This window comes from Balaenoptera borealis (assembly GCF_965194805.1).
Source record: "Balaenoptera borealis genome assembly, chromosome: 14".
NCBI classification, from domain to species: Eukaryota; Metazoa; Chordata; class Mammalia; order Artiodactyla; family Balaenopteridae; genus Balaenoptera; species Balaenoptera borealis.
Genome location: NC_138875.1, coordinates 54,824,076 through 54,850,858, shown reverse-complemented (window position 1 = coordinate 54,850,858; position 26,783 = coordinate 54,824,076). Strand labels below are relative to the sequence as shown.

General features: G+C 39.1%; 1 long non-coding RNA gene across 1 annotated transcript in view; it reads right to left on the bottom strand.

Moving 5' to 3' along the window:
- LOC309610593 overlaps positions 1–24,155 on the bottom strand; it is a 30,599-nt gene extending 6,444 nt beyond the window's left edge. The window contains exon 1 of the long non-coding RNA XR_014234065.1: positions 13,392–24,155. This is a non-coding gene — a long non-coding RNA (uncharacterized lncRNA). The remainder of the gene's footprint in view (positions 1–13,391) is intronic.
- Between the last annotated feature and the right edge of the window lie 2,628 nt (positions 24,156–26,783).

The following is a 26,783-nucleotide window of genomic DNA, read 5'->3' as shown; positions in this document are numbered from 1 at the left end:
ATATGTGTCTTGGCATGTTTTTCCTTGGATTTATCCTGTATGGGACTCTCTGCGCTTCCTGGACTTGATTGACTATTTCCTTTCCCATATTAGGGAAGTTTTCAACTATAATCTCTTCAAATATTTTCTCAGTCCCTTTCTTTTTCTCTTCTTCTTCTGGGACCCCTATAATTCGTATGTTGGTGCATTTAATGTTGTCCCAGACGTGTCCGAGACTGTCCTCAATTCTTTTCATTCTTTTTTCTTTATTCTGCTCTGCAGTAGTTATTTCCACTATTTCATCTTCCAGGTCACACATCCGTTCTTCTGCCTCAGTTATTCTGCTATTGATCCCTTGTAGAGAATTTTTAATTTCATTTGTTGTGTTGTTCATCATTGTTTGTTTGTTCTTTAGTTCTTCTAGGTCCTTGTTAAACGTTTCTTGTATCTTCTCCATTCTATTTCCAAGATTTTGGATCATCTTTTACTATCATTATTCTGAATTTTTTTTCAGGTAGACTGCTTATTTCCTCTTCATTTGTTAAGTCTGGTGGGTTTTTGCCTTGCTCCTTCATCTGCTGTGTGTTTCTTTGTCTTCTCATTTTGCTTAACTTACTGTGTTTGGGGTCTCCTTTTCCCAGGCTGCAAGGTCATAGTTTCCTTTGTTTTTGGTGTCTGTCCCCAGTGGCTAAGGTTGGTTCAGTGGGTTGTGTAGGCTTCCTGGTGGAGGAGACTAGTGCCTGTGTTCTGGTGGATGAGGCTCTATCTTGTCTTTCTGGTGGGCAGGCCCACGTCTGGTGGTGTGTTTTGGGGTGTTTGCGGCCTTATTATGATTTTAGGCAGCCTCTCTGCTAATGGGTGGGGTTGTGTTCCTGTCTTGCTAGTTGTTTGGCATAGGGTGTTCAGCACTGTAGCTTGCTGGTCGTTGAGTGGAGCTGGGTCTTGGCATTGAGATGGAGATCTCTGGGAGATTTTCACCATTTGATATTACATGGAGCTGGGGGGTCTCTTGTGAACCAGCGTCCTGAAGTTGGCTCTCCCACTTCAGAGGCACAGCCCTGACGCCTGGCTGGAGCACCAAGAGCCTGTCATCCACACAGCTCAGAATAAAAGGGAGAAAAAAAAGAAAGAAAGAACAAAGAAAAAATAAAATAAAGTTATTAAAATTAAAAATAATTATTAAGAAAGAATTTAAAAGTAGAAAAAAAAAAAAAAGGACTGACAGAACCCTGGGACAAATGGTAAAAGCAAAGCTATACAGACAAAATCACACACAGAAGCATACACATATACACTCACAAAAAGAGAAAAAAGGAAAACAATATATATATCTTTGCTCCTAAAATCCACCTCCTCAATTTGGGATGATTCGTTGTCTATTCAGGTATTCCACAGATGCAGGGTACATCAAGTTGATTGTGGAGATTTAATCCACTGCTCCTGAGGCTGCTGGGAGAGATTTCCCTTTCTCTTCTTTGTTTGCACAGCTCCAGGGGTTCAGCTTTGGATTTGGACCCGCCTCTGCGTGTAGGTCGCCTGAGGGCATCTGTTCTTCGCTCAGACAGGACGGGGTTAAAGGAGCAGCTGATTCGGGGGCTCTGGCTCACTCAGGCTGCAGGGAGGGAGGGGTACAGAGTGCAGGGTGAGCCTGCGGTGGCAGAGGCCAGCATGAGGTTGCAACAACCTGAGGCACGCCCTGTGTTGCCCCGGGGAAGTTGTCCCTGGATCACAGGACTCTGGCAGTGGCGGGCTGCACAGGCTCCTGGGAGGGGAGGTGTGGATAGTGACCTGTGCTCACACACAGGCTTCTTGGTGGCTGCAGCAGCAGCCTTAGTGTCCCATGCCCGTCTCTGGGGTCCACGCTGATAGCCGCGGCTCGCACCCATCTCTGGAGCTCCTTTAAGCAGCGCTGTTAATCTCCTCTCCTCGCGCACCAGGATACAAAGAGACAGGAAAAAGTCTCTTGCCTCTTCGGCAGCTCCAGACCCTTTCCGGGACTCCCTCCCGGCTAGCTGTGGTGCACTAGCCCCTTCAGGCTGTGTTTACGCAGCCAACCCCAGTCCTCTCCCTGGGATCCGACCGAAGCCCGAGCCTCAGATCCCAGCCCCTGCCCGCCCCGGCGGGTGAGCAGACAAGCCTCTTGGGCTGGTGAGTGCTGGTTGGCACCGTTCCTCTGTGCAGGAATCTCTCCGCTTTGCCCTCCGCACCCCTGTGGCTGCACTCTCCTCTGTGGCTCCGAAGCTTACCCCCTCTGCCACCCGCAGTCTCTGCCCGCGAAGGGGCTTCCTAGTGTGTGGAAATCTTTCCTCCTTCACAGCTCCCTCCCATTGGTGCAGGTCTCATCCCTATTCTTTTGTCTCTGTTTTTTCTTTTTTCTTTTGCCCTACCCAGGTACGTGGGGAGTTTCTTGCCTTGTGGGAAGTCTGAGGTCTTCTGCCAGCGTTCAGTAGGTGTTCTGTAGGAGCTGTTCCACATATAGATGTATTTCTGACATATCTGTGGAGAGGAGGGTGATCTCTGCATCTTTACTCTTCTGCCATCTTGAAGCTCCTCCCCTTGTATTCTATTTAGAATTGACTTAGTGGTTTTGGCTGCTGAAAAATTAGTCTTATCTCTGCATAGCATTACTGTTTATAACAAGTATTAGAATTTGATTGTGGTCTCCATTTTTCCAGCCCAAGACTATGATGAATAATTCAGAAAAAGCCCAAGATATGACTTGCATTCAATCTAATTTCTTAAAAATTTCTCCCTTACAAAAATACAGTTCTCCTTGGACTAGAATGAGCAAGGGTCAGAATCCACAGTTCTATATGGTCCGATCCTTCATGCAAATAATAATGTAAAATTCTTTCCAAAACTACTGTATGTTATATAAAATAACTTTGTCTTGGTGCCATAGACTAAATGTTTGTGTCCCCCCAATGCCAAATTCATATATTGAACCTAATCTCCAATGTGATGATATCTGGAAATGGCGGCTTTAGGAGATGATTAGGTCACCAAGGCAGAGCCATCATGAATGGGATTAGTTTCCTTATAAAAGGAAACTTCAGAGAACTCCCTTGCCCTTTCCACCCTGTGAGGACACAGCAAAAATATGGCCACCTATGAATCAGAATAGAGCTCTCACTAGATTCTGAATCTGCCAATGCCTTGATTTTGGACTTCCTAGCCTCCAGAACTGTGAGAAATAAATTTCTGTTGTTTATACACCAGTCTATGGCAGTTTGTTATAGCAACCTGAGCTGACCAAGACACTTGTTTTTCATGAAATCTTGGCAATTTATATTCTGAGGACTCAAACCCTGCTTTTGGTTCTGTATATAAAATTTTTGAACAGTTTTGAGGTCTGGGATGACAGATGTAGCACTTAAAAAGCAAGGATACAAAAGCACATCTGTACTTATTCCACTCCATTAAATTTTAGTCAGTAACAGTTAACTACACTTTTATTCACAAGTAACATATATCTGATATTTTCTTTGATGTTAACATTATTTTATATCATGTGCCCTTTTCTATCCAGGCCCACATTTTTCTAAAAATGCCTGGGTGACTTAACATGTTGGTACCATGCATTCAGATAGGATATAACATACAAGTGTGTTTTGACTAAGAGAATACAATAAGTTCAGTTTGAAAAGATACATCAAATTTTAGGTACCTTTATTTAGTTAACATTTTTCCTTATCTTCATTCTTTCTCTTTTTAAGTTTAATGAAGTAGAATGTATGTATAATAAATGTAGCCATATTAAGTGTACATTTCCTTGAGTTTCAACAAAGGTGTTCACCTGTGTAAAGACCACCACAATCAAGAGAACTTTTCCACCTCACCTAAAGTTCCCTTTGCCCTTCCCATTTAGGACCCCGCTCGCTGGCCCAAGGCAACCACTTATTTGCTTTCTTTCATTATTGATTAGATGTTTCTTTTCTACTTTCATTTAAAATGGAACCATATAGTATGTACTCTTGTCTAGCTTCTTATTATATTGTATGAATAAACTTAAATTTATCAATTTACCTGTTGTTAGGTATTTGAGTCATTTCCAGTTTTAGGCCATTATGAATAGAGTTTCTGTTAAAAATCTTTGTGGGATCATAGGTTATCACTTCTCTTTGATAAATAACTCTGAGTTATATTGTAAATGTACATTTAACTTTTGCAGAAACCGTCCGACTCTTTTCCAAAGTGGTCATACTGTTTTACATAATTCACACAAATGTTTAAAAATTCCAGTCACTCAGTTACTATAAACCTACAATAATCAAAACAATGTGATTTTGGCATGAAGATAGACATACAGGTCAGTGGAACAGAATAGACTCACACACATAGGGTTGAATAATTTTTTTGAAAGATGCCAAAGTAAGTAAATAGAAAACAGATAGTCTTTCCAACAAATGTTGATGGAACAGAAAAATATTTACTCTTATATAGTACATAAAATTAAATCCAAATAGATCCTAGGCCTAAATGTAAAAGACAATACCGTAAACTCCTAGAAGAATACATAGAAGAAAATGCTTGCAACCTCGGCCTTGGAAATAGCAAAGATTTGCTGATAGGATACAAAAAGCATGAACCCTAAAAGAAAAAGTTGATAAATTGGACTTTAAAATTAAAACTTCTACTCTTCGTCCCTCAAGGAAAGAAAGCCACCTATTAGGAGAAAATATTCACTACGTATCTGACAAAGGATTTGTATGCAGAATACATAAAGATCTTTTACAACTCAATAGTAGGAGAAAATAGCCTGAGAAAAATTGGCTAAAAGACTTGAACAGACACCTAACAAACCATAATTCAAAAAGAGTCATGTACCACAATGTTCACTGCAGCTCTATTTACAATAGCCAGGACATGGAGACAAGCTAAGTGTCCATGAACAGATGAATGGATAAAGAAGATGTGGCACATATATACCACGGAATATTACTCTGCCATAAAAAGAAACGAAATTGAGTTATTTGTAGTGAGGTGGATGGACCTAGAGTCTGTCATACGGAGTGAAGTAAGTCAGAAAGGGAAAAACAAATACCGTATGCTAACACATATGTATGGAATCTAAAAAAAAAAAAAAAGGTCATGAAGAACCTAGGGGCAAGACGGGAATAAAGATGCAGACCTACTAGACAATGGACTTGAGGACACGGGGAAGGGGAAGGATAAGCTGTGACAAAGTGAGAGAGTGGCGTGGACATATATACACTACCAAATGTAAAGCCGATAGCTAGTGGGAAGCAGCCGCATAGCACAGGGAGATCAGCTCGGGGCTTGTGACCACCTAGAGGGGTGGGATAGGGAGGGTGGGAGGGAGGGAGATGCAAGAGGGAAGAAATATGGGGATATATGTATATGTATAACTGATTCACTTTGTTATAAAGCAGAAACTAATACACCATTGTAAAGCAATTACACTTCAGTAAAGATGTTAAAAAAAAAAGAAGTTATACAAATGGCCAATATACACTTAAAAAAATGTTCAACATGTTTAATCATCAGAGAAATGCAAATTAAAACCACATTGAGATACCACTACATATCCACTAGAACTGCTAAAAATTAAAAACAAAAGATATCTGATAAATAATATCAAGTTTCTCTCTTTTGTAACTCAATCTGATTGTAAAACTGTCACTTACTTTTCTTTAAAAAATAAAAAATTGTCTTCCATGGTTCTTCATCATTTAGGAAAAAAATCCAAACTCCATTCATATGAGGACTTGCCCCATGATTTCACCCCGTTTTTTCTGCATGTCCCTGTCATGAATCCTTCCATTCGGCTCCAGTTAGCCATTCATCTTTACCCAGCTTCACTGTACATTTCCTGTCTACATGCTCTGGAGCATGCATTTCATCTATCCATAATACATTTCCAGTCTTGCCCAAATGTTGAACTATTTTGTTTTGGAAATCAAGTATTTTGCTTTTTCTCACCCCTATTTGATCAATCATGATTTTCTTTAAGAAAAAAAAAAAAAAAGACATTTTCACAGTCACAGTGGCTTTGTATTTCTTAAACATACTGGTTACATTCTCATCTTAGAACTTTTGCAGGTTCTTCTAGAATGCTCTCCCACCCCGACCTCCATTTCTTCATATCTCCACAAATAACACCTTCATTTCCTTCAGGTTTTGACTCAAAGGTCACTTTCCTGATGAGACCTAGCCTCACCATCTATTTAAAATTGCACTATAATCCTGTCCTCACTCCCACACATACAGCCACTTTGGTCCTATCCTACTCTTCCTTTACTTCCAGAGCATTTACATCTTCTAACATACTCCATAATTCATCTATTTATTACTGTCAATCCAAGCAGACACATAATTGGCAATCACAAAACATCTGTTAAATTAACCACTTAACAGGCACATCTGCTTTTGCATGTCTAATGCAGACAGCTTCATTTAAGTGTCTTCATTTTTCTCTTAGATGTTGTACTGTATGTATACATAGAATGGACTTCTACCCTTTTCAAACCCTCTATTTGTCTTTCCTTTCATGTTTCTCTGTTAGAAACAAAGAAAAATCAATCAATGAGATACTAATTTACATTACAAGACACCATATCTTCATACGACCCAATTACCAATATGCCACTATCTCATGCAGAACTTCAGCCTCAATATGAAAAGATAATTGGTATTAAGGACTCTTAAATTAAGGACTCTTCTCCCTTATAATTATGTGGATTTGGGTCCTTTCTGCCCAGAGCTTCTAATTAAATGCCATATTAGTCTCCCACAATGACTTTTCCAGTTGTTTTGAGTAGCATATTCTTGTAAAAATAATGTCCTTTCCTCTACTGTCAGTTATTTAGGTCTTTATCCTTTTGGATCACCCCACATTTTATTCTTTGACTTACATCAAATGCCAACCTAGCTCATTATTATTGTCTATACAAATATTGATGTCAACCTTAACTTTATTTGTAATGCTTTACATGTATTAGACTCATTGAAGAGTTTTTAAATGTTTTTTAGCATTTATTGTCCACTTTAAACTGTCAAAATTCCATAAGAAATGCAATGTTACTGCTGAACTTTCATAGATAAATTTCCATCAGTATGACCGTAATAAAATGAAATCACCTAATAACTAAGATGAAAAACGTGAGCACAGGGTGTCGGTGACCTTTGAGTTCTTGGCATTCTGGTGTCCTGGAAGAATGGTTGAGAGTTTTCCAGAATATGATTCAAAATAGCCCCAAGATGCTGGTCTCATTTACAAGGATCCAGCATGAACAGGTCAGGTAGGAGGCATGAGGACAGAAAGGGACCAGAGTGCCTGGCATTCCATAATTAATGGGATAAGAACTGGGAAGAGAGTTAAACCTGCATTCCAACACCTGCTCTTCTGTCCATCAATAGTGTGAGCTCTGTGGACCTCATTTCCCCTCATTTGCAAAGAAAAAGGTCTGGATTTGACAATGTCTATGGTCACTGTATCCTTATAACTCATGGGCCTCTGAGACCTCATTAATTTATGATTTGGGTATATTGTCAAATGCTCCCCCTCTAAAAGCCCAAAGTTCAAAAAAGTAAGGCAATGAAGCAGAGCAATCCTTCACTTCTGGACACCTATTCATCTTACAATTAGAAAGCATCTACAGGATCTTTGTTCAGTTCAAGGTAAGAGTATAACCTCAACCACTGGCTCTAGTATCAGAAAATCAGATGAAGTGTACTTGTTGAAATGAGCAGAGGTGAAGCCAAGTTTTTGGGGGCCTGGAGAACATAAAACTGGGGGAAGAAGCAGTTAGCACATGAAAAAAATTAAAGATTACAAATATCAAATTCTATTTTTTAAAGGTAAATATTTACTTAGAATGAGAAAGGAAGCTACAAAAATTTGCAAATTTTAAGTAGTTCACAGCCACAAATATCACCAAAACCAGAAAAAATAACATATTGTAGTTTATTAATTTACTTACACACCTTTGTAATATTTTTCCCTACGTCTTAGCTATACACCTTTGATAGTTTTTTATATAGCAATATGATATTTTGTAATATTTTATATATATGGAATAAAAAGATAATGTCTTTCCTCTAGAAAGTTTAATCAAAATTTTAAAAATTGATAGTATAGAAAAGCTTCTTTCAACTTCACTATTATCAGAAACATCATGTAAAATTTTATAATGTTGTTAAATTTGGAAGTGCCTCCATAAAGTTTCTTAAAAACATAAACTCTAAGATTTCAGGACACTTTGGTTTGCTTATGCAGTAACTAATCATATATATAACTACCTTATATACAAGTATATATGATTATATAGACAATTTATTCTTATTCAGTATTAGGATTATTAAATCAAGAACTTATTTATTAATAGCCTTATAAAGTGGGCAATCTCATTACATTTGAAATATTTTTTTAAATCTATGTTAATATATATGTTTAAAGAATTCCATCTACATGATAACCTTGAAAATATGTAACTACTGGAAAATGCTGAATTAGTCAACAACTTGAAGAGTCACCTTTTGTCTTCAATGATAAAATGTCTGATGTTAAAGAGGAGCTGAATGTGGCACACATTCTGTACGCTTATCACTGTTTGTACAGGGTGTTTCTGCCAGAACTGGCTATGTAATTTGCAGAGCCTCTTGTTCAAAAAGTAAAGAATTTCAAGAAAGTGGAGTGAAGACAATTAAACCAATGCAGGACCCTTCTAAATTCCAGGCACCTTATAATCCCACTGGTCACACACCTGTGAGGCTGCTCCTGCTTATAGCCCTTTGTTCTTAACTTTTATAACAGCAACATTGTCATTCACTTACCTGAGTGTTGTTCAACCTCGCACAGAAGAAACACAGAGCCACATAAATATATCCTACCAAAATGCAACTAAATAGTTGTCCAAGTCAATGAACCTGGAGCCAGATCCCTAAAATACCCATAGTCACTACAATGTCCCATGACACAAAGGAAAGTGTGAGGAAGAGGTAGTATGAGAAAGGAATCTTAATTTCACTTTAAATATTTTACATTTGCAAATATATCAGAACATGTGACCATATAAACACATTTCCAGAGCCTCTTCCAGAAGCTTATCTTGGTTTCCTACAAGTGAAGACCACTGAGGCAAAATCTCATAACTTTATGATAAATCCACATCTGAGCATGGACCTGGGGCATGGTCACATGCCACGATTTTAATCAACACAGGTATTTCCACAGCAGAAAGGGTTTTCTTACTGCCCACTTTGGGGCCACAACTCTTTTCACATTGCTGCCTGAGGAACCCAGTATGTAAGTCTCCATTCATAGTTCTTTCAGAAGCCAGAGGAAAAAAGAGAGACATCAAGTCAACACACTGGAACAGGCTTCCCTGTCCCATCATTTCCACATTGTCTCTGGAAATCTTTTGATTTCGCTCCAGGCATAATGGAGGTTTGCTGGCTCTGAATGCCATGGTCAGCTAATGGAGTGTAAAAGTACAGTCTCATGTAGTTGTTTAAGCATCTTACAGCCTGAAATATTTTGGGAGGCACTCAGAATTATAGTATAAACTTTTCTAACCACTTCCCTGCTGTTTGTCGTAGGACTTTTCAACATTTGACATCGAACCTCAGAGGTGGCCATGAGCATGGACCTACAAAACTGATGGTTTGCCTCAGAAAATGTCAATCATTAATTTCACTCCCATCAGGTCTTAATCAAGTTTCAATCTGATATCCCAGGGGCCCAGAAGAGGGCACTGCTTGTAGAGGTCCTGAGAAATCCTATCTCCCCAAACTTTATCCCCATATACACCACTTCATGACCTTCTCACCAGAAGACTGACTCACAGGTGAAGGTTGTATAATTTGCTCTTTCTTGTTAAAGTCTCAATGATGAAGAACCGTATTTAGTTTGTATATATCAAGTCAGATCTGCGATACACATCTGACATAAGCATCAACAAGAACACCTTATTCACGGAGCCACGCTGCTATTAAGCAATTGATTGTTTCTGAAACTGGTGAAAATGAAACCTATTCCTGGGAGACCTTCAAGATGGTGGAGGAGTAAGACGTGGAGATCAACTTCCTCCCTACAAATACATCAGAAATACATCTACATGTGGAACAACTCCTACAGAACACCTACTGAACACTGGCAGAAGACCTCAGACTTCCCACAAGGCAAGAAACTCCCCACGTACCTGGGTAGGGCAAAAGAAAAAAGAAAAAACAGACACAAAAAAATACGGATGGGACCTGCACCTCTGGGAGGGAGGTGTGAAGGAGGAAAAGTTCCAAACACTAGGAAGCTCCTTCACTGGCGGAGACGGGGGGTGGTTGAGGGGGGAATCTTCGGAGCCACGGAGGAGAGCACAGCAATAGGGGTGCAGAGGGCAAAGCGGAGAGATTCCCCCATGGAGGATCAATGCCAACCAGCACTCCAGCCTGAGAGGCTTGTCTGCTCAACTGCTGGGGCGGGAGGGGGCTGGGAATTGAGGCTCCGGCTTCGGAGGTCAGATCCCAGGGAGAGGACTGGGGTTGGCTGCATGAGCACAGCCTGAAGGGGGCTAGTGCACCACAGCTAGCTGGGAGAGAGTCTGGGAAAAAGTCTGGAACTGCCTAAGAGGCAAGAGACCATTGTTTCAGCGTGCGCGAGGAGAAGGGATTCAGAGCACTGCCTAAATGAGCTCCAGAAATGGGCGCAAGCCATGCCTATCAGCGTGGACACCAGAGACGGGCATGAAACACTAAGGCTGCTACTGCAGCCACCAAGAAGACTGTGTGCAAGCACAGGTCACTATCCACACCTCCCCTGTGCAGTCCGCCACTGCCAGGGGAGCCTGTGCAGTCCGCCACTGCCAGGGTCCCGTGATCCACGCAAGGACAACTTCCCCAGGAGAACACACGGTGCACATCAGGCTGTTGCAAAGTCACGCCGGCGTCTGCCTCCACAGGCTTGCGCCGCATTCCGTTCCCCCCAGCCTGAGTGGGCCAGAGCCCCCGAATCAGCTGCTCCTTTAACCCCGCCCTGTCTGGGCAGGGAACTGACACCCTCAGGCGACCTACACCCAGAGGCGGGGCCAAATCCAAAGCTGAACCCCAGGAGCTGTGTGAACAAAGAAGAGAAAGGGAAATTTCTCCCAGCAGCCTCAGGAGCAGCAGATTAAATCTCCACAATCAACTTGATGTACCCTGTATCTCTGAAACACCTGAATAGACAACAAATCATCCCAAAATTGAGGTGGTGGATTTTGGGAGCAGCTGTAGACTTGGGGTTTGTTTTCTGCATCTAATTTGTTTCTGCTTTTATGTTTAACTTAGTATAGTAATTAGAGATTGTTATCATTGGTAGATTTGTTTATTGATTTGGTTGCTCTCTTCCTTTGTCTTTTTTTAATATATAAATATATATATATTTTTCCTTTTCCTCTTTTTGTGAGTGTGCATGTGTTGGCTTCTTTGTGTGGTTTTGTATGTATAGCTTTGCTTTTACCATTTGTCCTAGGATTCTGTCTGTCCATTTTTTTTTCATTTTTGGGGGGTATTTTTAGTGTAGTTTTTAGCACTTCTTATCATGGTGGATTCGTTTCTTGGTTTGCTTGCTCTCTTCTTTCTTTCTTCCTTTTTTTTATTACTGTAAAATTTTTTTATTTTTAATAATTATTTTATTTTTTAATACTTTTATTTTATTTTCTTTCTTCTGTCTCTCTCTCTCGCTCTCTCTCTCCCTCCCACCCTCCCTCCCTCTTTATTCTCAGCCGTGTGGCTGACAGAGGTTTCACGCTCCAGCCAGGAGTAGGCCTGTGTCTCTGAGGTGGGAGAGCCGAGTTCAGGACATTGGTCCACCAGAGACCTCCCAGCTCCACGTAATATCCAACGGTGAAAGATCTCCCAGAGATCTCCATCTCAACGCTAAGACCCAGCTCCACGCAATGACCAGAAAGCTACAGTATTGGACACTATATGCCAAACAACAAGCAAGACAGGAATAAAACCCCACCCATTAGCAGAGAGGCTGCCTAAAATCATAATAAGGTCAAAGACACCCCAAAACACACCACCGGATGCAGTCCTGCCCACCAGCAAGACAAGATCTATCCTCATTCACCAGAACGCAGGCACCAGTACCCTCCACCAGGAAGCCTACAAAACCCACTGAACCAACCTTAGCCACTGGGGACAGACACCAAAAACACAGGAACTACGAACCTGCAGCTGCAAAAAGGTGACCCCAATCACAGTAAGTTAAGCAAAATGAGAAGACAGAGAAACACACAGCAGATGAAGGAGCAAGGTAAAAACCCACCAGAACAAACAAATGAATAGGAAATAGGCAGTCTACCTGAAAAATAATTCACAGTCATGATAGTAAAGGTGATCCAAAATCTTGGAAACAGAATGGAAAAAACACAAGAAATGTTTAACAAGAACCTAGAAGAACTAAAGAGCAAACAAACAATGATGAACAATACAATAAATGAAATTTAAAATTCTCTAGAAGGAATCAACAGCATAATAACTGAGGCAGAAGAACAGATAAGTGACCTGGAAGATAAAATAGTGGAAATAACTACTGCAGAGCAGAATAAAAGAAAAGAATGAAAAGAATTGAGGACAGTCTCAGAGAACTTTGGGACAATATTAAATGAACCAACAGAAGTATTACAGGGGTCCCAGAAGAAGAAGAGAAAAACAAAGGGACTGAGAAAATATTTGAAGAGATTATAGGTCAAAACTTCCCTATTATGGGAAAGGAAATAGTCAATCAAGTCCAGGAAACACAGATAATCCCATACAGGATAAATCCAAGGAGAAACACACCAAGACACATATTAATCAAACTATGAAAAATTAAATACAAAGAAAAAATATTAAAAGCAGCAAGATAAGAACAACAAATAACATACAAGGGAATCTCCATAAGGTTAACAGCTGATCGTTCAGCAGAAACTCTGCAAACCAGAAGGGAGTCGCAGGACATATTTAAAGTGATAAAAGGGAAACACCTACAACCAAGATTACTCTACCCAGGAAGGATCTAATTCAGATTCAACAGAGAAATTAAAACATTTACAAACAAGCAAAAGCTAAGAGAATTCAGCACCACCAAACCAGCTTTACAACAAATGCTAAAGGAACGTCTCTAGGCAGGAAACGCAAGAGAAGGAAAAGAACTACAATAACAAACCCCAAACAATTAAGAAAATGGTAATAAAACAACATATTAATAACTACCTTAAATGTAAATGCATTAAATGCTCCAATCAAAAGCCGTAGACTGGCTGAATAGATATAAAAACAAGACCCGTATATATGCTGTGTACAAGAGATCCACTTCAGACCCAGGGACACATACAGACTGAAAGTAAGGGAATGGAAAAAGATATTCCATGCAAATGGAAATCAAAGGAAAGCTGGAGTAGCAATTATCATTATCAGGCAAAAGAGACTTTATTTTTTTTACACATCTTTATTGGAGTATAATTGCTTTACAATGGTGTGTTAGTTTCTACTTTATAACAAAGTGAATCAGCTATGCATATACATATATCCCCATATCTCCTCCCTCTTGCGTCTCCCTCCCACCCTCCCTATCCCACCCCTCTAGGTGATCACAAAGCACGTAGCTGATCTCCCTGTGCTATGCAGCTGCGTCCCACTAGCTATCCATTTTACATTTGGTACTGTATATATGTACATGCCACTCTCTCATTTCGACCCAGCTTACCCTTCCCTCTCCTCCTGTCCTCAAGTCCATTCTCTATGTCTGCATCTTTATTCCTGTCCTGCCCCTACGTTCTTCAGAACCTTTTTTTTTTTTTAGCTTCCATATATATGTGTTGGCATATGGTATTTGTTTTTCTCTTTCTGACTTACTTCACTCTGTATGACAGACTCTAGGTCCATCCACCTCATTACAAATAACTCAGTTTCATTTCTTTTTATGGCTGAGTAATATTCCATTGTATATATGTGCCATATCTTCTTAAAATAAACACTATTACAAGAGAAAAAGAAGGACACTACAGAATGATCAAGGGATCAATCCAAGAAGAAGATATAACAACTGTAAATATTTATGCACCCAACATAGGAGCACCTCAAAACATAAGGCAATCGCTAACAGCCATAAAAGGGGAAACAAACAGTAACAAAATCATAGTAGGGGACAATAACACCCCACTTTCACCAATGGACAAATCATCCAAAATGAAAATTAAAAAGGAAACACAACCGTTACATGATACATTAAACAATATGGACCTAATTTATATTTATAGGACATTCCATCCAAAAACAACAGAATACACTTTCTTCTCAAGTGCTCATGGAATATTCTCCAGGATAAGTCATATCTTGTGTCACAAATCAAGCCATAGTAAATTTAAGAAAATGGAAATCATATCAAGTATCTTTTCCGACCACAACGCTATGAGACTACATATCAAATACAAGAAAAAATCTGCAAAATATACAAACACATGGAGGCTAAACAATACACTACTTAATAACCAGGAGATCAGTGAAGAAATCAAAGAGGAAATCAAAAAATAACTAGAAAAAAATGACAAAGAAAACACGATGACCGAAAACCTATGGGATGCAGCAAAAGCAGTTCTAAGAGGAAAGTTTATAGCAGTACAACCCTACCTAAAACAACAAGAAACATCTCAAATAAACAACCTAACCTTACACCTAAAGCAATTAGAGAAAGAAGAACAAAAAACCCCAAGGTTAGCAGAAGGAAAGAAATCATAAAGATCAGATCAGAAATAAATGAAAAAGAAATGAAGGAAACGATAGCAAAGATCAATAAAAGTAAAAGCTGGTTCTTTGAGAAGATAAACACAATTGATAAACCATTAGCCAGACTCATCAAGTAAAAAAGGGAGAAGACTCAAATCAATAGAATTAGAAATGAAAAAGGAGAAGTAACAACTGACACTGCAGAAATACAAAGGATCATGAGAGATTACTACAAGCAACTCTATGCCAGTAAAAAGGACAACCTGGAAGAAATGGACAAATTCTTAGAAATGCACAGCTTTCCGAGACTGAACCAGGAAGAAATAGAAAATATGAACAGACCAATCACAAGCACTGAAATTGAAACTGTGATTAAAAATCTTCCAACAAACAAAAGCCAAGACCAGATGGCTTCACAGGCAAATTCTATCAAACATTTAGAGAAGAGCTAACACCCATCCTTCTCAAACTCTTCCAAAATATAGCAGAGGGAGGAACATTACCCAGTTCATTCTACGAGGCCACCATCACCCTGACAGCAAAACCAGACAAAGATGTCACAAGAAAGAAAACTAAAGGCCAATATCACTGATGAACATAGATGGAAAAATCCTCAACAAAATACTAGCAAACAGAATCCAACAACACATTAAAAGGATCATACACCATGATCAAGTGGGGTTTATCCCAAGAATGCAAGGATTCTTCAATATACGTAAATCAATCAATGTAATAAGCCGTATTAAGAAATTGAAGGAGAAAAACCATATGATCATCTCAATAGATGCCGAAAAAGCTTTTGACAAAATTCAACACCCATTTATGATAAAAACCCTCTGGAAAGTAGGCATAGAGGGAACATACCTGAACATAAAAGATGCCATATATGACAAACCCACAGCCAACATCGTTCTCAATGGTCAAAAACTGAAATCATTTCCTCTAAGGTCAGGAACAAGACAAGGTTGTCCACTCTCACGACTATTATTCAACATAGTTTGGGAAGTTTTAGCCACAGCAATCAGAGAAGAAAAAGAAATAAAAGGAATCAAAATCGGAAAAGAAGAAGTAAAGCTGTCACTGTTTGCAGATGACATGATACTATACATAGAGAATCCTAAAGATGCTACCAGAAAACTCCTAGAGCTAATCAATGAATTTGGTAAAGTAGCAGCATACAAAATTAATGAACAGAAATCTCTTGCATTCCTATACAATAATGATGAAAATTCTGAAAGAGAAATTAATGAAACACTCCCATTTACCACTGCAACAAAAAGAATGAAGTACCTAGGAATAAGCCTACCTAAGGCGACAAAAGACCTGTATGCAGAAAACTACAAGACACTGAGGAAAGAAATTAAAGACGATACAAACAGATGGAGAGATATACCATGTTCTTGGATGGCAAAGCCATGTACAGATTCAATGCAATTCCTATCAAACTATCAATGGCATTTTTCACAGAACTAGAACAAAAAATTTCACAATTTGTATGGAAACACAAAAGACCCCGAATAGCCAAAGCAATCTAGAGAAAGAAAAACAGAGCTGGAGGAATCAGGTTCCCAGACTTCAGACTATACTACAAAGCTACAGTAATCAAGACAGTATGGTACTGGCACAAAAACAGAAATATAGATCAATGGAACAGGATAGAAAGCCCAGAGATAAACCCATGCACATATGGACACCTTATCTTTTATAAACGAGGCAAGAATATACAGTGGAGAAAAGACAGCCTCTTCAATAAGTGGTGCTGGGAAAACTGGACAGCTGCATGTAAAAGAATGACATTAGAACACTCCCTAACACCATACACAAAAATAAACTCAAAATGGATTAAAGACCTAAATGTAAGGCCAGACACCGTCAAACTCTTAGAGGAAAACGTAGGCAGAACACTCTATGACATAAATCACAGCAAGATCCTTTTTGACCCACCTCCTAGAGAAATGGAAATAAAAACAAAAATAAACAAATGGGACCTAAAGAAACTTAAAAGCTTTTGCACGGCAAAGGAAACCATAAACAAGACGAAAAGACAACCCTCAGAATGGGAGAAAATAGTTGCAAATGAAGCAACTGACAAAGGATTCATCTCCAAAACATACAAGCAACTCACGCAGCTCAACATCAAAAAAACAAAAAACCCAATCCAAAAATGAGCAGAAGACCTAAATAGACATTTCTCCAAAGAAGATATACAGATTGCCAACAAACATATGAAAGAAGGCTCAACATCATTTATCGTTAGAGAAATGCAAATCAAAACTACAATGAGATATCATCTCACACCCATCAGAATGGCCATCATCAAAATATCTACAAACAATAAATGCTGGAGAGGGTGTGGAGAAAAGGGAACCCTCTTGCACTGTTGGTGGGAATGTAAATTGATACAGCCACTATGGAGAACAGTATGGAGGTTCCTTAAAAAATTAAAAATAGAACTACCATTATGACCCAGCAATCCCACTACTGGGCATATACCCTGAGAATACCATAATTCAAAAAGAGCCACGTACCACAATGTTCATTGCAGCTCTTTTTACAATAGCCAGGACATGGTAGCAATGTAAGTGTCCATCGACAGATGAATGGATAAAGAAGATGTGGCACATATATACAATGGAATATTATTCAGCCATAAAAAGAAATGAAATTGAGTTATTTTTAGTGAGGTGGATGGACCTAGAGTCTGTCATACAGAGTGAACTAAGTCAGAAAGGGAAAAACAAATACCGTATGCTAACACATTTATATGGAATCTTACAAAAAAAAAGGTTCTGAAGAAGCTAGGGGCAGGACAGGAATAAAGACGCAGACGTAGAGAATGGACTTGAGGATACGTGGAGGGGTAAGGGTGAGCTGGGACGAAGTGAGAGAATCGCATGGACATACAAGACATACACTACCAAATGTAAAATAGATAGCTAGTGGGAAGCAGCTGCATCGCACGGGGAGATCAGTTCTGTGCTTTGTGACCACCTAGAGGCGTGGCATAGGGAAGATGGGAGAGAGACGCACGAGGGAGTAGATATGGGAATATATGTATATGTATAACTGATTCACTTTGTTATAAAGCAGAAACTAACACACCATTGTAAAGCAATTATACTCCAATAAAGATATTTAAAAATAAGTGAATGTAAATGTTCCTTATATATTATGATATTACTTATATAAGTTAAATTTTCCAAAAGTACAGTGTGGAAACCTTTTTTACTCAACATGCAACAAAGGAAAATAGAAAAATTCCTATACTATTTTGCACTTATTTACTTGTATAAATTCCTAAATATCTCACAACTTGGTCCAGAGAACAATAAAAGAAAAACATGATCAGGAAAAAAGAAAAAAAACCTATTCCTGGAGGTGCTCCAACGTCCCAGCTTGGTCTCCTAAATGCCCCTGGCAAATGGCTTCCTATGTAATTCTCATTTAAATGAGATCCTGATTTTTCAACCAAGTAAAATACTCAACAAGAAACCCTCCTTTTAACTCCACAAGAGAGAACAATAAAATCCTTGGCTATCACTATAAAACATATAATTAACTATCTACTGTGTCTTATCAAGTTGCTGTGCTGAACTAACTGCAATGACTTTATTGGTTCTTAAATTGCCTGTTTCTCCCTCTTTCTGCCATTCATCATTACCCCTTGTCACCTTATTTGTTCTAGCCAATTTAACTCATTGATTTTCATTGTAAAGGCTACAATACTGCCAGCAATTTGGGACTTTCACAGGTTAGGCTAATACATGTTAACTGCCATCACTGTCAGCTTTATAGTTGAGAATACAAGTTACAACCTTTTTATTCTGGATATGTCTGTTAAGGAAGGGACTAGACCAGTAAACAAAAAAACGTTTGAGGCCCATACTTTCTAAATAAGTTGGCACTCTGAAAATGTGCTATTTTGTTTAAAGGACCTGGAAACATGGATTTAATTTTAATACTAATCCAGCAGTCAACCAACAATCTTTGAGCACCTGCCAAGAACCAGGTCTCTTGCCCAGAAGTAGTTTACAATTCATTGGTGCTGATTACTAAATAAGATTTAAAAAAATAAGTGCTCAAGTGTAGGTTTATATACAACCCATACTACCAGTTAAATCACAAACCACACTGGGATTGAGATCCTTACACTATATTCTTAAAAGCTTATCATTCACACAGTCTGAAAAATCAAGACCAAGATGCTATAACATGTAAGGGTTCTCTGAAATCCAAAACTCACCACTGTTATAATGGAGTCCAAATATCTACTCCATGTACTAGAACTCACAATGAATAAAGTTGATAGGGAGGAAGGAAGGAAGGGAGAAAGGGAGGAAGGGAGGGAGGGGAAGGAAAGAACAAAAAAAGAGAGAACAAAAAAAGAAAGAAACAGAGAGAAAGAAAGAAAGAAAGAAAGAAAGAAAGAGAAAGAAAGAAAGAAAGAAAGAAAGAAAAGAAAGAAAGAGAAAGAAAGAAAGAAAGAAAGAAAGAAAGAAAGAAAAAGAAAGATAAAGAAAGGAAGGAAAGAAGGAAGGAAGAATGTAGGAAAGACTATTCTTTTTTTCTTAAAGCTAGTCCTTTTCTGAAAAATTACTGGTTTTCTTAAAAATTATTTAAAATATCTTGCTAATCGTAGCTTATATTTAACACAAAACATTTCAATGTTTTCCTAACTTATAGAAATAGTGTTTAAGATAAAATGCCTTGAAGCTAAAAATGGCACCTTGGTTATACTCTTTGGAAGTTATAGCAGAGGACTGTTACACACAGAGATCAAAGAAAAATATTGATTTTTTAATGAATTATTTATTTAAACAATTTTTTAAGATATAGTAACAGGGCACTATGATAGTGGTGGTTATCTTCCAGGAAACAGAAATGCAAATATTTCATATTTAACAGAAAAATCCCTTGAAGATTTTTTTCAAGACATCAGGTTTTCAGAAATTGTTGTGAATCCCAAAATGACAGAAGTTGTAGGTCATATATTGTCACACTGTAATTGCCCCTTCCTCCTATGTGTTGGCTAATTATTGCTCTACCATATGAATAACCCCTGAGGAGAAACACAGTTTAATCAAGAAAGTTTGGAAGGAATTTGGTGAACCTAAATACGATACCAGAAAACTATTTATTTCAGCCATCAGTGTATCTCAAAAATATAACTGTCTTGACACTGTCAGTAATCACTTATTAAAATGTAAGTTCCTTAAAGATTATTGATCTTTTTACATCTAGGATTTAGCATGGTGCTGGGCACATATTTGATGCTGAAAAATTTTAATGAAGGAAGTGACCTAAAGGGATAACATAGACTTTGGAGAAAATACCCTCCTTTTAGATGAGCTGGGAATTAGAAATATGGTGAAATTAATTTATTCAATACCCAATTATTGAATGATTTATATGAATCTGGCACAGTTGCAGGTGCAAAGGACACAGAAGTGAGCAAAACATATAAAAACCCTTGTCATTCTGAAGCTTACATCCGAGTGGGAGGAAGACAAAAGATAAATGTTTGTTCATGTTAACGTTCAGCAGAATTAGTATACTCTCATGCATGACTGTGATTGCTTTTCTTTACTCAGCATTTATTCATCCAGTTATGTACTGGTCCAGCCACGTGTTTACCGTGCCAGCTTTGTGTCAGACACTGTGCAATGTTGTAGATGTTCTCAGCTAACAGACAGACCCTATGCTTAGGAAGGTCACGGGCTATTGGGAAAGCAGTTACTGCACATGAAACACAGAAATGATTACAGTAAAGTATTCTATCTGCCATAATGAAAGAATGCACAAGGTTCTGTAGAAATTTGGGGAAGTCAAGGAAAATTTAAAGAGGATGTTTGTTTTAAAGGAAGGTTTGCAGAGCAAGTAGAAAGAAAATGGAGCTGAGGAATGAGTGGGGGAGCCTGAAAACAAAGGGAATGGCAGATACAAAAAGCCAGAATCATAAGAGAACATGTGAACACAAATGAAGAGAATCAGAGGAGAAAACAGTCAACCAAACTTAGGCTCAAATCCTGGCACTTCCACTTACAAGTTAGGCAAGTTACTTTATTTCTCTAAAACTCAGTTTCCTCGCCTGCAAAACTGGGATTATTATGCCCATTCACATGACTGTTGTGACAATTAAATAAAACACTATTTCCAATTTCAAGCATAGTATCTAAAATATGGTAAGTGCTCAATAAGTGTTAATTCACTTATCTTTCCCTCATAACACTAAGAAAATCATCGAATAATTTCTATCATAAAGACATGACATCCTACAATCAGGTAGCATTTTTGAGGATGGTTTTGAAGAAAGCAGTATTTAGGAGAGGATAGCGCTCATGAAAGAAAATGAATGTTTGAACATAAAGAGAGGAAGGGGCGGAGATTGAAGATATCTGAGAGGTGGAATGACAGAACACAGTAATCAAATAAATTGGGAAAATGAGAGAGATGTGGGGTCTCAAAAGACCACAAAGTTGGCTGCTTAGAAAACTGGATTGATGGTAGAAAATATACGTAGTTAATTTAGGGGATTGACATCATGAGATCAATTCTGGAAAAGCTGATTTTGAGGCACCTGTGGGATACCTTTGTGGATTCAATACAAACATAACCAATAGATACTTGGAGAGTAAAAAATGATATTTAGACTTCGCAATTATTAATAAAATTAAATTCTAAGGTATAAAGGATGAAAATAAAATTCTAAGGTATAGATAGTATCATCTAGGGCAATGGATTCTGAATGTTTTAATTATTTCCAGCTGCTACAGGTAAGAAGGTATTTTCCTTATTCCAATTACATTGAACTTATTCTATGATCCTAGTTGGGTGCATTGTAAGTCAGAAGCACTCATTTAATAAGATGGGTTAAATTTGTTGGCTAAAGGGAAGCTCACAGCTTCTTTCAGCCCCTTCCTTCCCACATTCATGTCACCTCCAGTCTATCTTCAAGGACTGCTGAGTTAAGAACATTTTATTAGCCTTGTTTTGAAGGTGGAGGTCAAGAAGCATGTGGTTGGCTGGCCCTCCTACCCTTCAGAGCACTGACGGTGCTGGACACCAGAGCAGCTCTTGTTCTCCATGGTCCTTTCTCTTAGGGTGATGCTCTCTTCTCCAATCCAGCTGATTAAGCTGAATGTAGCACCTTAAGAAAGGTATACCAAGTAAGAAAAATCTGGGCTGGTGACCACTACTCCCTCACTCAGTTCTGAGCTCCCTTCTGCTTTCCACTGATGAGTGTACTCTGGATTGGGAGTCCCTTGCATAAATTGTGTAAGAACAAATCTTTCAGTTTGAGCTCAGACTGAAATTATAGGTAAAATAGGTATTTTGACTGACTTACATTCTGTTACTGAGGCCAACATAGCCTAAGGAAAGGAATGATCCATAGGTGCCGCCAAAACCCCTCTGGGTTGAGCAAAGCCCAGTAAATCATAACAGGTACTTGAACTTGCTTTTTCCTCTAGGGAACTATGTGAAGGAAGAATTCAGATAGTCCCAGAGCTATGGCCCAATTCCATCCTATTACAACCCCAATATCCCCTTTTCCCCAATTGATTATGGATTATCTGAACATGAAACCCATCCAAATTATCCATTTAGATCTTTACATGTAAAATTTCAATGGATTCTGCTTTTAATTCATACACATGGAAGATGTACATAAGTGAGACACCATGACATCATTCCTCAAGTTCAAGACAGAATTAGTTTAAAAGAATGCTGCAATTGAGAGTACTGTAATCAGATTGCTACTTTGGACTATGTCAATTATAGCAGCTTCTTCAGGTTCATGTCACAAATCATTATCCTCAGCAAACTGGAGCTGACTTAAAAACAAAGTCACTTATCCGCACTAACCCTAAGACTGTAAATTGGAGTAAAAGTGAATGTTCAGAATTTGGAAACAAATTTTAGCCTTAAAAACAACCCCAAGTTATTGAACATGGTCTATGGTAAGCATTTCGGTCTCTACTCCTTTTTCTAGAGTTAGAATAAACAGTTCAACCAGTGAGTAACCTAAAGTTATAGTACAGATTCTTATGTTTATATTCTAATAAGACTGTCAAACCTTTATGGTTGCTACTCCTTCTCTCTTGAATACTGTTCCCACTCTATGTTCTGCCATCTCCAATGAATGCAACCAACAAACTGGAGAACAATGGTAAGGCCCAAGGTTCAGCCTAACTACTTAACGAATAAAAGATATTTCCCAAATTGGTGTATAAGGAAAAAATACAAAAATAAAATTAAATTTCTTCTTGGGCTTTCATTGTTATTTCTAAAATAATTAACCTCAGAAGAAATGCTGACCTCAATTCTAAATTTAAGCTCTCCTTCAATATTAGTCAAATGGATAGAAACAATGGTCATGGCTAATTGTTAATATTAGTTGAGTTCTACCATATGCTAAACATGCTCCATGTGCCTCTGTTATGCTATCATCATGGTGACTATAGTTAACAATAGTGTATTATATATTTGAAAGTTGCTAAGAGAGAGTAGATCTTAAAAGTTCTCATCATAAGAAAAATAATTGTAACTGTGTATGGTGATAGATGTTAACTAAAATCATTGTGGTAATCATTTTGCAAAATATACATATATCAAATCATTATGCTGCACTCCTAAGACTAATGCAATGTTATATGTCAAGTATACCTCAATTAAAAAATTAAAAAAATTTTAAATGTACTATCTCACTTATCTTTAACAGTCCTTTGACATAGCTGGAGTTATCATCTCCATTTACACAGTGAGGTACCTGGTGGTTTACAAATCTGGTTATTATTAAGCAGTCTGACATTTAAAGCTACACTCTAATGATTTTACATTATATATGTGTTAAAAAAATACCATACATTTCATCTAATTTCACCTCATTGAGAATTTCTATTGTCTCCTTGAAGGACAAATTTCCAAACAACAAGGCAACATTTCATTGGTTTAAATAATGATCAAAAACTTGAGAGAGGCGACACTGAGAAATAATTCATCTTTTAGATTCTAACAATGAAAGCAGCAAGGCATGCAATTTAATAACCCTCAACAGAAATTCTCAAATTTGACAAAGACCTTCAAGATGGTGGAAGAGCAAGACGGGGAGATCACGTTCCTCCCCACACATACATCAGAAATACATCTACATGTGGAACAACCCCTACAGAACACCTACAGAACGGTGGCAGAAGACCTCAGACCTCCCAAAAGGCAAGAAAATCCCCATGTACCTGGGTAGGGCAAAAGAAAAAAGAAAAAACAGAAACAAAGGAATAGGGACGGGACCTGCACCAGTGGGAGGGAGCTGTGAAGGAGGAAAAGTTTCCACACACTAGGAAGCCCCTTCACTGGCGGACGGCAGGGGGTCGGGGGGGGAAGCTTCGGAACCACAGAGGAGAGCGCAGCCACAGGGGTGCGGAGGGCAAAGCGGAGAGATTCCCGCACAGAGGATCGGTGCCGACCAGCACTCACCAGCCCGAGAGGTTTGTCTGCTCAGCCGCCGGGGCAGGGGGGGTGCTGGGAGCTGAGGCTCGGGCTTCAGAGGTCAGATCCCAGGGAGTGGACTGGGGTTGGCTGCATGAACACAGCCTGAAGGGGGCTAGTGCGCCACGCTAGCCGGGAGGGAGTCCGGGAAAAAGTCTGGACCTGCCGAAGAGGCAAGAGACTTTTTCTTCCCTCTTTGTTTCCTGGTGCACGAGGAGAGGAGATTAACAGCGCTGCTTAAAGGAGATCCAGAGACGGGCGTGAGTCATGGCTATCACCGCGGACCCCAGAGACGGGCATGAGACGCTAAGGCTGCGGCTGCCGCCACCAAGAAGCCTGTGAGCAAGCACAGGTCACTCTCCACACCTCCCGTCCCGGGAGCCTATGCAGCCCGTCACTGCCAGGGTCCCGTGATCCAGGGACAACTTCCCCGGTAGAACACATGGCACGCCTCAGGCTGTTGCAATGTCACGTCGGCCTCTACCAACATAGGCTCGCCCTGCATTCCGTATCCCTCCCTCCCCCCAGCCTGAGTGAGCCAGAGCCCCCTAATCAGCTGCCACTTTAACCCCATTGTGTCTGGGCAGGAACAGATGCCCTCAGGCAACCTACACGCAGAGACAGGGCTAAATCCAAAGCTGAACCCCTCCGAGCTGTGCAAACAAAGAAGAGAAAGGGAAATCTCTCCCAGCAGCCTCAGGAGCAGCGGATTAAATCTCCACAATCAACTTGATGTACCCTGCATCTGTGGAATACCTGAATAGACAACAAAGCATCCCAAATTGAGATGGTGTAGTTTGGGAGCAACAATATATATATATATTTTCCTTTTTCTCTTTTTCTGAGTGTGTATGTGTATGCTTCTGGGGGTAGTTTTGTCTGTATAGCTTTGCTTTTACCATTTGTCCTAGCATTCTGTCTGCCCATTTTTTGTCTTTTTTTTCTTTTTAGTATAGTTTTTAGCACTTCTTATCATTGGTGGATTTGTTTCTTGGTTAGGTTGCTCTCTTCTTTCTTTCTTTCTTTTTATTACTTTTAATTTTTTTATTTTTAATAATTATTTTTTATTTTAATAACTTTTTATTTTATATTATTTTCTTTTTCTTTCTTTCTTTCTTTATTCTCCCTTTTATTCTGAGCCATGTGGATGATAGGATCTTGGTGCTCCAGCCAGGTGTCAGGCCTGGGCCTCTAAGGTGGGAGAGCCAAGTTCAGGATATTGGTCCACCAGAGAACTCCCAGCTCCACGTAATATCAAATGGCAAAAACCTCTCAGAGATCTCCATCTCAACGCCAAGACCCAGCTCCACTCAACGACCAGCAAGCTACAGTGCTGGACACCCTGGCCAAAAAACTAGCAAGACAGGAACACAACACTAACCACTAGCAGAAAGGCTGCCTAAAATCATAATAAGGTCACAGACATCCCAAAACACACCACTGGACACGGACCTGCCCACCAGAAAGACAAGATCCAGCCTCATCAACCAGAACACAGGCGCTAGTCCCCTCCACCAGGAAGCCTACACAACCCACTAAACCAACCTTACCCACTGGGGGAAAAAACCAAACACAACAGGAACTACGAACCTGCAGCCTGCAAAAAGGAGACCTCAAACACAGTAAGTTAAGCAAAATGAGAGGACAGAGAAACACAGAGCAGATGAAGGAGCAAGGTAAACACCCACCAGACCACACAAATGAAGAGGAAATAGGCAGTCTACCTGAAAAAAAATTCAGAGTAATGATAGTAAAGATGATCCAAAATCTTGAAAATAGAATGGAGAAATATAAGAAAGGTATAACAAGGACCTAGAAGAACTAAAGAGCAAGCAAGCAATGATGAACAACACAATAAATGAAATTAAAAATTCTCTAAAAGGGATCAATAGCAAAATAACTGAGGCAGAAGGATGGATAAGGGACCCGGAAGATAAAATAGTGGAAATAACTACTGCAGAGCAGATTAAACAAAAAAGAATGAAAAGCATTGAGGACAGTCTCAGAGACCTCTAGGACAACATTAAACACACCAACATAAGGATTACAGAGGTCCCAGAAGAAGAAGTGGAAACGAAAGGGACTGAGAAAATATTTGAAGAGATCATAGTTGAAAACTTCCCTAATATGGGAAAGCAAATAGTTAATAAAGTCCAGGAAGCACAGAGAGTCCCATACAGGATAAATCCAAGGAAAAACACACCAAGACACATATTAATCAAACTATCAAAAATTAAATACAAAGAAAAAATAGTAAAAGCAGCAAGGGAAAAGCAACAAATAACACACAAGGGAATCCCCATAAGGTTAACAGCTGATCTTTCAGCAGAAAATCTGCAAGCCAGAAGGGAGTGGCAGGACACATTTAAAGTGACGAAAAAGAAAAAGCTAAAACCAAGATGACACTACCCAGCAAGGATCCCATTCAGATTCGATGGAGAAATTAAAACCTTTACAGAAAAGCAAAAGCTAAGAGAACTCAGCACCACCAAACCAGCTTTACAACAAATGCTAAAGGAACTTCTCTAGGGAGGAAACACAAGAGAAGGAAAAGAACTACAATAACAAACCCCAAACAATTAAGAAAATGGTAATAGGAACATACATAA